At 41.7% G+C, this 10,051-nt stretch overlaps 1 pseudogene; it reads left to right on the forward strand.

Moving 5' to 3' along the window:
- Positions 1-7,502: 7,502 nt before the first annotated feature.
- Positions 7,503-8,686, forward strand: LOC117071416 (annotated as a pseudogene).
- The last annotated feature ends 1,365 nt before the right edge of the window (positions 8,687-10,051 follow it).

Raw genomic sequence — 10,051 nt, forward strand, 5'->3', positions numbered from 1 at the left:
GATATAGGCATTTATTGCTGTAAACTTCCCTTAGTACTCCTTGCCCTGTATCCCATAGATTTGAGGATGCTGTATTTCTATTTTCATTTGTTTCAAGAAATTTTTTAATTTCTTAATTTTTTCACTGACCCACTGGTTGTTCAGGAGCATAATGTTTAATTTCCATGTGCTTGTGTATTTTTCAAGGTTTCTCTTATTATTGACTTATTTTCTGACCAATGTGATACTTGATCAATGTGGTACTTGATCAATGCCATACTTGATCAATGTGATGCTCGATATAATTTCTACTTTTTTGAATTTGTTATGACTTGTTTTGCGATTTAAGATAAGGCCTATTCTGGAGAATGTTCCATGTGCTAATGAAAACAAAAATGTGTATCCTGCAGCAGTTGGGTGAAATGTTCTATAAATGTCAGTTAGACCTATTTGGTCCAGTGTATAGCTTAACTCTGATGTTTCTTTGTTGATTTTCTGACTGGATGATCTGTCCATTGCTGACAGCATGGTGTTGAAGTCCTCTGCTATTATTGTATTGCTGTCTATCTCTCACTTCAGATTTATTAATGTTTGTTTATATACTTGGGAATTCTCACATTGGGTGCATAGATATTTATAATGGTTATATCCTCTTTCTGAATTGATCCCTTCATCATTATAGAGTGACCTTTCTACAGTTATGGTGTCTCTTTTTACAGTTTTGGATTCATAGTGTATTTATATAGTATATCTTTTTATAGTTTTTGAGTTGTAGTCTACTTTATCTGATGTAAATATAACTACTCCTCCCTTTTTTGTTTCTTTTTTTTTTTTTTTTTTTTTCTTTTTGAGACCGAGTCTTGCTCTGTCGCCCGGGCTGGAGTGCGGTGGCTGGATCTCAGCTCACTGCAAGCTCCGCCTCCCGGGTTTACGCCATTCTCCTGCCTCAGCCTCCGGAGTAGCTGGGACTACAGGCGCCCGCCACCTCGCCCGGCTCGTTTCTTGTATTTTTAGTAGAGACGGGGTTTCACCGTGTTAGCCAGGATGGTCTCGATCTCCTGACCTCGTGATCCGCCCGTCTCGGCCTCCCAAAGTGCTGGGATTACAGGCTTGAGCCACCGCGCCCGGCCACCTTTTTTGTTTCTAGTTGCATGGAATATATTTTTCCATCCCTTCACATTCACTCTATGTGTGTCTGTAAGTTGGGCCTTATTTCTTTGTTTATTAAGCCACTTTATGCCTTTTAATTGAAGAATTGAGTTTGTTTACATTTAATACTATTGATATGTAAAACCTTACTACTGTCATTTTGTTCCTTGTTTTTTTGGTTGTTTTATAACTCCTCTCTTCTTTTCTTCCTTTCTTACTGTCTTCTGTTGATTTGTTTTCTCTGGCAGTATGTTTTAAATCATTGCTTTTTATTCTTAGTGAATCTATTATATGTTTTTACACAGTGGTTACCGTGAGGCTTACAAAAAACATAGATATAACAAGTTATTTTAAAGAGATGACAACGTATCTTACATCATGGATAGAATAGAAATAAAGAAAAAGGAGGCTGGGCGTGGTACCTCATGCCTGTAATCCCAACACTTTGGGAGACCAAGGCGGATGGATCGTGAGGTCCGGAGTTCAAGACCATCCTGAACAATATGGTGAAACCCCATCTCTACTAAAAATACAAAAATTAGCCAGGTGTGGTGGCAGGAGCCTGCAATCCCAGCTACTCCGGAGGCTGAGGCAGGGAACTGCTTGAAACTGGGAGGCAGAGATTGCAGTGAGCCGAGATCGTGCCACTGCACACCAGCCTGGATGACAGAACGAGACTCTGTCTCAAAAAAAAAAAAAAAAACAGAAAATAAAGAAAAATGAAAACAGAAACTCTGTACTTTAACTCCATCCCCCCATATTTTGATTTTATGTTGTCTCAATTTACATATTTTTACTGGATGTGGTGGCTCACACCTGCAATCCCAACATTTTGGGAAGCCAAGGTAGGTGGACCACTTGAGGTCAGGAGTTCAATACCAGCCTGGCCAACATGTGGTAAAACCCCATCTCTACTAAAAATACAAAAATTAGTTGGGCATGGCAACACATGTCTGTATTCCCAGTTACTCAGGAGTCTGAGGCAGGAGACTCACTTGAACCCAGGAGACGGAGAATGCAGTGAGCCAAGATGGTGCCACTGAACTCCAGCCTGGTGACAGAGCAAGACTCCATCTCAAAAGAAAAAAAAAAACATTTTTATATTGCCTACTTCTTAATAGATTGCTGCAGTTATTATTGCTTTTTTTTTGGTTTTGTTTGTTTGCTTTTTGAGATAGAGTCTGATTCTGTCGTCCAGGCTGGAGCGCACTGGTGCAATCTCAGCTCACTGCAACTTTTGCCTCTCGGGTTCTGAAGGGATGGCCTGCCCCTCCACACCTGTGGGTGCTTCTCGTTAGGTGGAACGAGAGACTTGAGAAAAGAAATAAGACACAGAGACAAAGTATAGAGAAAGAAAAGCGGGGCCCAGGGGACCGGTGCTCAGCTTACAGAGGACCCACACCGGCACCGGTCTCTGAGTTCCCTCAGTATTTATTGATGATTATCTTTACCATCTAAAAGATAAGGGAGTAAATCAGCAGTAAGACATATAGATAAAGATCTTTGTGACCTGCATAACTTCAAGGAAAATGCTGTGCCTTGAGATGCATATGCAAACATCTCCATAAACTTTTTAGCCGTATTGCTCCAGCAAATCCCACCTTATTCCTAAATGCAGTTTTCTCTTTGCTCAGTAAACAAAGCACACAATAGGTTTTACACGGAGATGTTCCATTGCCCAGGGACGGACAGGAGACAGATGTTTTTCTCTTACTTGAGATTTAAGAGAATGGTGATGACCTTTAACCACAAGCAGCCTTTAGGCATTTGTTTAACAAAGCACATTCCTTACAGCCCAAATTCCTTTAAACCTTAAATCACCACAGCACATGTCTCTTGCAAGGACAAGGTTGGGGGTAGGGTCACAGATTAACAGCATCTCAAATACAGAGCCAAATGGAGTCTCTTAAATTTACTTCTTTCTATATAAACACAGTAACAGGCTGACCTCTCTTTTCCCCACAGGGTTCAAGCGATTCTCCTGCCTCAGCCTCCCAAGTAGCTGGGACTACAGGTGCACGCCACCACGCCTGGCTAATTTTTGTATTTTTAGTAGAGATGGGGTTTTACCATGTTGGCCAGGCTGATCTCGAACTCCTGACCTCAGGTGATTCACCCACCTTGACCTCCCACAGTGCTGGGATTGCAGGCATGAGCCACCGTGTATATTACACACTACAATTACAGTATTAGAGTATTCTAGATGTGTCCATGTACTTTGTTCTACTAATGGACTTGATACTTTCAAATGTTTTCTTTTTTTTTCTTTTTTTTTTTTTTTTTTTGAGACAGAGTTTTGCTCTTGTTGCCCATGCTGGAATGCAACGTGCAATGGCACAATCTCAGCTTACGTAACCTCCACCTCCTGGGGTCAAGTGATTCTCCTGCCTCAGCCTCCTGAGTAGCTGGGATTACAGGGATGCACCATCATGTCCAGCTAATTTTGTATTTTTTTTAGTAGAGACAGGGCTTCTCCATGTTGGTCAGGCTGGTTTCAAACTCTCGACCTCAGGTAATCTGCCCACCTTGGCCTCCCAAAGTGCTGGGATTACAGGTGTGAGCCACCACACCTGGCCTCAAATGTTTTCTTTTTGCACATTAGTTCTTCTTTTTTTCTTTCAAATTGAAGAATTCCTTTTGGCATTTCTTGTGGACCTCATGGCAATGAATTCTCTCATCTTTTGTTGTCTGGGGAAAGCTTTATCTCACCTTCATATTTGAAGGATAGCTTTGCGGGATACAGTATTCTCAGATGGCAGGGTTTTTTTCTTTCAGCATGTTGAAAATGTTGTCCTTTTCCCTCCTGGCCTATATGGTTTCTGTGAAGAACTTTGTCACCAGATGAATTAGAGCTCTTTTATATGTTATTTGCTTCTTTTCTCTTGATGCTTTTAGGATCCTCTCTTTGTCCTTGACCTTTGAAAGTCTGATTATTATATGCCTTGGAGTAATCTTATTTAATTCAAATCTGTTTGGTTGTTGGAAATAAATTTTCAGTGCCACAAAAGAAATAGCACTCCAACATAAATTTTCTCAGCAAGGCAATTTTACTTCTACAGAAGAGGGCATGGATGGAGCAATGGTGAGAGCACACTTTAACAAGGGAGGGGAAGGGGTTCTTATCCCTGACGCAGGTAGCCCCTACTGCTGTATCATTTCCCTATTGGATAGGGTTGGACCACATAGTCTAAGCTAATTCTGATTGACTGTTTTAAAGAGCAGGGGTACAAGCCAGGGTGGCAGGGTGAGTAGTTTGGTGGGAAGGAGGGTTAGGAACAGGTGACTAAAGGTGACTCAGATCAAGCAGGTGATCAGGGGTGACTCCGGTCAGAGCAGGTGACCAGGGGTGACTCAGGACAGAGCAGGTGACCAGGGGTGACTCAGGACAGAGCAGGTGACCAGGGGAATAGATGTGAACCACTGATTAGAACTGGTGGAAAAGGTTGTTTACTGAAACTACGGGCAAGGAGACAAGGAGAATGAGGAAGTTAAACTTCAAAATGGAGAATGAAGAACTGAACATACTGACATACTTGATTCTTTGAAGAGAAATTTAGAACTCACTGTATGTAACATGGTGTTCTCTGACCTTGCCATACCTGGATATTTATCTCTTTCTCAAGTTTTGGAATGTTTTCTGTTATTAGTTCTTTGAACAAGCTTTCTACCCTTTGCCCTTGCTCAACTCCCTCTTGAACACCAATAATTCTAAGATTTGGTCTTTTGAACTAACTTTCTGTATATTGTGCGTAATCTTTATTCCTTTTCATTTTACTCCTTTTTCTCCTCTATGTTTTTGCAAATAACCTGTCTTAAAGGTCAGTGATTCTTTCCTCTGATTGATCCATTCTGCTGTTGAGAGTCTCTAATGAATTATTCACTTTAAAAAAACTGTTTTAATTTTTTTTTTATTATTTTAATCTCTTTGTTAAATTTCTCTGGTAAGTTTCTGAGGTCCTTTTCTGTATTGGACCTCACCGAGTTTCTTTAAAGATGTTATTTTGAATTCTTAGCCAGAGAGTTCACATATTGACATCTTATTAGGGTTAGTCACTGGTTCCTTGTTTTGTGAGTTTAAGGAGTCATGTTCCCTGATTGCTGTAGTTTCTTGTGGATGTACATCTATGTCTTTGCATTGAAGGATTAGTTATTTATTCTAGTCTTCTCTGTCTGGCTTGTTTTGGTTTCATTGGATATATTTGTTTAGAGATTGTTTATAATTTACCTGTTGATTTTCTTGCTTTTTTTTTCCCCACTAGGCCACTGTGTCCTTTTCAGTACTAAATCACATCTTAAGTCCATGTTTGCCTCAGTTCTAGTGAACACTCAGAATGCCGCTTATTCTGAATTGAAGAAGTCTTAAAGGAGATATCTCAGTAATGTGGGAAGGCTGGTTAAGGGCACATACCCAGGGGGTGTGGAACAAACCTCAGCACGGTGCTGCTGAACACTCTGATTTGGCCCAGTTACAGAGCACAGTTTCCAGGGATGGGGATGGTAGTCCCACTTCCTGTCTTTGTCTCTGGCTGTCCTCAGGAATATTTATCTTTTCAGGCACTCCTGATGTTTCTTATGGACCAGGTCTCCCGCCAGGGAACCCAAGATGGCAGGGAAGCAGGTTGTCCACCTCAATCTCACCTTTTTCATTGTAAATATTGTGAGCCAAGGGAAAATTTTTGTGTGCTTGGTGCTGGGCAGATTATGGGGAGGGGCATTGCAGATATGTAAGTCCAATTCTTTTACCATCAGCTCAAAATTTTTTCATTTCTCTGTGACCCTGGGAACAGTCTCATCTCATGTTTCAGTTTTGGCTTTTTATAGGAAGGAATGAAGGCAGCTTGCTTCTCTTTTTTTCTTTTTTTTTTTTTTGAGACTCAGTCTTGCCCTGTCGCCTAGGCTGGAGTGCAATGGCATGATCTTGGCTCACTGGCTCACTGCAACCTCCGCCTTCCAGGTTCACATGATTCTCTTGCCTCAGCCTCCTGAGTAGCTGGGATTACAGGCAGCCACCACCATACCCAGCAAATTTTTGTGTTTTAGTAGAGACGGGGTTTTACCATGTTGGCCAGGCTGGTCTCGAACTCCTGACCTTGTGATCCACCCGCCTCGGCCTCCCAAAGTGCTGAGATTACAGGAATAAGCCACCATGCCCGGCCTCAGCTTGCTTCTGTGTCACCATTTAGGAACCAAAAGTCTCAACTCATAGACCTACAATAATTTATTAAGGTTGGAGCAGCTACTTTTGTTTAAATTGCCAATTGTGACATAAATAAAATAACGTTAGATAGAAACCAGAGTTAAGGGACGTGTGTTTTGTATAGCACTTAAGCTGGAAAACCTTATTATTCTTGTCAGTGGAAATGAGACGCTATTAAGGCTGTGAGATCTTGGGTTCATATGTAACTTTAATCCATAAGACCTAACTACTCTCTTAGGGGTATATGTATCATTACAAATTTCACCAATAAACATATTTTTGTAGAATACAGCATGACTTTTGTGGAACAGAGTTGCCAGCAGGGACTCAACTAGCTTCAACATGAAAGTAGACCAAGGTGTGAACAACTTTTAAAAAGATATATAAACCTGCACCTATTCATATCCCACTTCATAAAATACCTCCTTACACACACTCTGGCTGCCACATACAAACCTGGTCCCATAAAATTTACAATTTCCTTTCTGAAACCTACTTCAAGTGAAACCCCCTCCCTTCCCCAGTTCTTTTCTTTTCCTTCCCTTCTTCCTTTCATCCATACTAAAAAGACTTTCATCTTACTGGCCGATCTCAAGTAGCATTTCTAAGGAACTGATTAAACTGAGCCACACTAGGTAAAAATAACTGATGCACACTCTAACCATTTCAAAAGTATTTAGGGCACCTGGGCATCTTGGTTATCTGGGGAAAAGCAGCATGAGGGGACCAAGGTTGTGGGATGGGAGCAGGAGTGAGGAGGAGGGTAGGGAGAGGATGAGGACACCACAGCAGGACAGGGGAGGTATGGCCTGCCTGCCTGGGTTGTGGATAGTGCTAGGTGACGGATAGTGCTGACCGAGCCTGCTGCTTTCTTGCTATTGCTTTGCCTTCCCAGATCCCCATCCCACTCACCCCCACAGAGAAGGCAGCTCAGTTGTGGATGGTCAGATGCCCCATCTCCCACTGCCAATTTCTGGCCCCTACCAGCATGGAGCAAGTGGCAGCCGCTGCAGCAGCAACAGCAGGGTAACAGGAGGAAAGGTGGCCTGACAGCTGATAGCCTATGTAGCAGACTGTGGCACCGGGTATACAAAACCAGCATATGTCCAAAATAAAGAATCTCCATTTACCATCCCTTCCTGTACTGCCATCAATAACTCAGCAAAAGTGGATGATCAAGTTCAAAAGGAGGATGATGAAACATGCTGATGACCTAGACATCTTTACTGGTGATGACGCATTGGAAAACCTACATATACAACAAAAAGCCCATCCATCATGGTCTAGTTGAAGATGAGAACTCGATGGAAAGCTTTATAGAGCAAGTGATCTTTAAATATTTAAGGGCAGGGCCTGAAGACTATTATTTTCTTTTGACTGGACCTCCACTGAATACTCCAGAAAGCAGGGAACACACTCCTGAAATAGTGTTTGAGTCCTTCAATGTTCAGGTTTGTACATTGCTGTGCAGGCTGTTCTTGCGTAGCTACATCCTGGACCACAAGACAAATAGGGGAATAGATGTAGACAAGTAGAAACGGTGTCACTCATGGCATTTCTGCGCCTGAAGGGTATGTGATTGGCAGCTGTATTAAACACATTCCAATTGCAGGATGAGCTATAACATATTTTATTCAGCAACTACTGAGAGACCAAGAAGTAGGAATCCCTCCAGAGCAATCCCTGGAAACTACTAAGGCAGTAAAGGAGCACTATAGTTATGCTAGCTCAGATTTAAAAAATAATTTAAAAAATAAATTAAAAAGTAAGGTGCAGATGGGTCACAGCGGATTTAAACAGTATATAAGAATCAATGCCATATCAAATAAATAATTTTCCACTGATATTGGATATGAGAGGTTATTGGGACCTGAAATCTTTTCTCATCCAGAGTTTGCTAATCCAGACTTTATACATCCCATCTCAGATGTTGCAGATGAAGTAATTCAGGATTGTCCTTTTGATGTCAGACATCCTCTCAACAAGAATATTCTTGTCTAGGGAGTTTCAACTCTGTTCAGGGACTTTGGACATCACTTGCAATGAGATATGAAAAGAACTGTAGATGTCAGGCTGACCTTAAGTGAGGAATTAAGTGGCAGTAGATTGAAGCCAGAAGCTATTGATGTACAAGTCATTACACACCACAGAGAGCAATACACAACTTGGTTTGGAGGATCAATGCTGACTTCTGTGCTTGAGTTCTATCAAGTATGCCACCCCGAAAAGGATTATGAAGAAATCGGACCTAGCATTTGTCATCACAAGCTAGGATTTGGAGTCATGCCATAAAATTGAGTTTATACTTACCGGGGTTAGGGAGGTAGGGCAGAGATAATCTTTCTGATTACCCATTTTGTCTGGATGGCAGATTTTCAAGTTTTATATCTGACTTGAAATAGTAGGCCGGGCACGGTGGCTCAAGCCTGTAATCCCAGCACTTTGGGAGGCCGAGACGGGCGGATCACGAGGTCAGAAGATCGAGACCATCCTGGCTAACATGGTGAAACCCTGTCTCTACTAAAAATACAAAAAACTAGCCGGGCGAGGTGGCAGGCGCCTGTAGTCCCAGCTACTCGGGAGGCTGAGGCAGGAGAATGGCGTGAACCCGGGAGGTGGAGCTTGCAGTGAGCTGAGATCCGGCCACTGCACTCTAGCCTGGGCGACAGAGCGAGACTCCGTCTCAAAAAAAAAAAAAAAAAAAGAAATAGTAATACCAAATGTGATTATGCAGGAATATTTTAATAAGTGTATCAACATGCAACTTAGAACACAGTAAAAATGATTGCTTTTCTTCAGATTGACTATTTGAATCTTACGTGTGACAAAAATAAAGTGGGTTTACTTCCTTCTGTGCTCTGATATTTTGTATGTGCATGAATTATCCAAGATTTTATGCAGTTTATCAGTGTGTAAATAGTTCTATAACTTCTTTTTGTTTTTTGGTTTTTTAGTTGTTTTTTTTTTTTTTTTTTGAGACAAAGTTTCACTCTGTCGCCCAGTGGCACGATCTCAGCTCACTGCAACCTCTGCCACCCAGGTTCAAGCGATTCTCCTGCCTCAGCCTCCTGAGTAGCTGGGATTACAGGTGCCTGCCACCATGCTCGGCTAATTTTTTATTATTATTATTATTTTATTTTTGTATTTCTAGTAGAGATGGGGTTTCACCATCTTCAACAGGCTTGTCTTGAACTCCTGACCTTGTGACCCACCTGCCTCAGCCTCCCAAAGTGCTGGGATTACAGGTGTGAGCCACCATGCCTGGCCCGATAGTTCTATGACTTATAACTGTACAATACAAGAGCTTGTTTATATTTTATACTTCATATGTTTTATCCTTTGAGGGGAAAAAGTTAAGGAAAAATAGTACTTATTATTTGAGAGAAAAAAATGACCAAGTAAAGGATAAATTCAAAAAACAGCCTCATGAGACTTGGCACAGTCATGGGATTCCAGTTATTACGATGTGCTTCAATCCTCCTCCACCCCTCCCCCTTAAAAGTTTTTCTTTGCAAGTGCTTTTGGAATTAAGAAATTAATGTCTTGTGTTAACTGATGTCTTCTACTGCTTTCTGATTACTCGCATTCTGTTTCTTGCCTTAAAAGACAAGGCAGACTGGGTGCCGTGACTCACACCTATAATCCCAGCACTTTGGCAGGCCGAGGCATGCGGACCACCTGAGGTCAGGAGTTCGAGACCGGCCTGGCCAACACACTGAAACTCTG

Source organism: Trachypithecus francoisi, unplaced genomic scaffold, assembly GCF_009764315.1.
Source record: "Trachypithecus francoisi isolate TF-2019V2 unplaced genomic scaffold, Tfra_2.0 Lachesis_group3, whole genome shotgun sequence".
NCBI classification, from domain to species: domain Eukaryota; kingdom Metazoa; phylum Chordata; class Mammalia; order Primates; family Cercopithecidae; genus Trachypithecus; species Trachypithecus francoisi.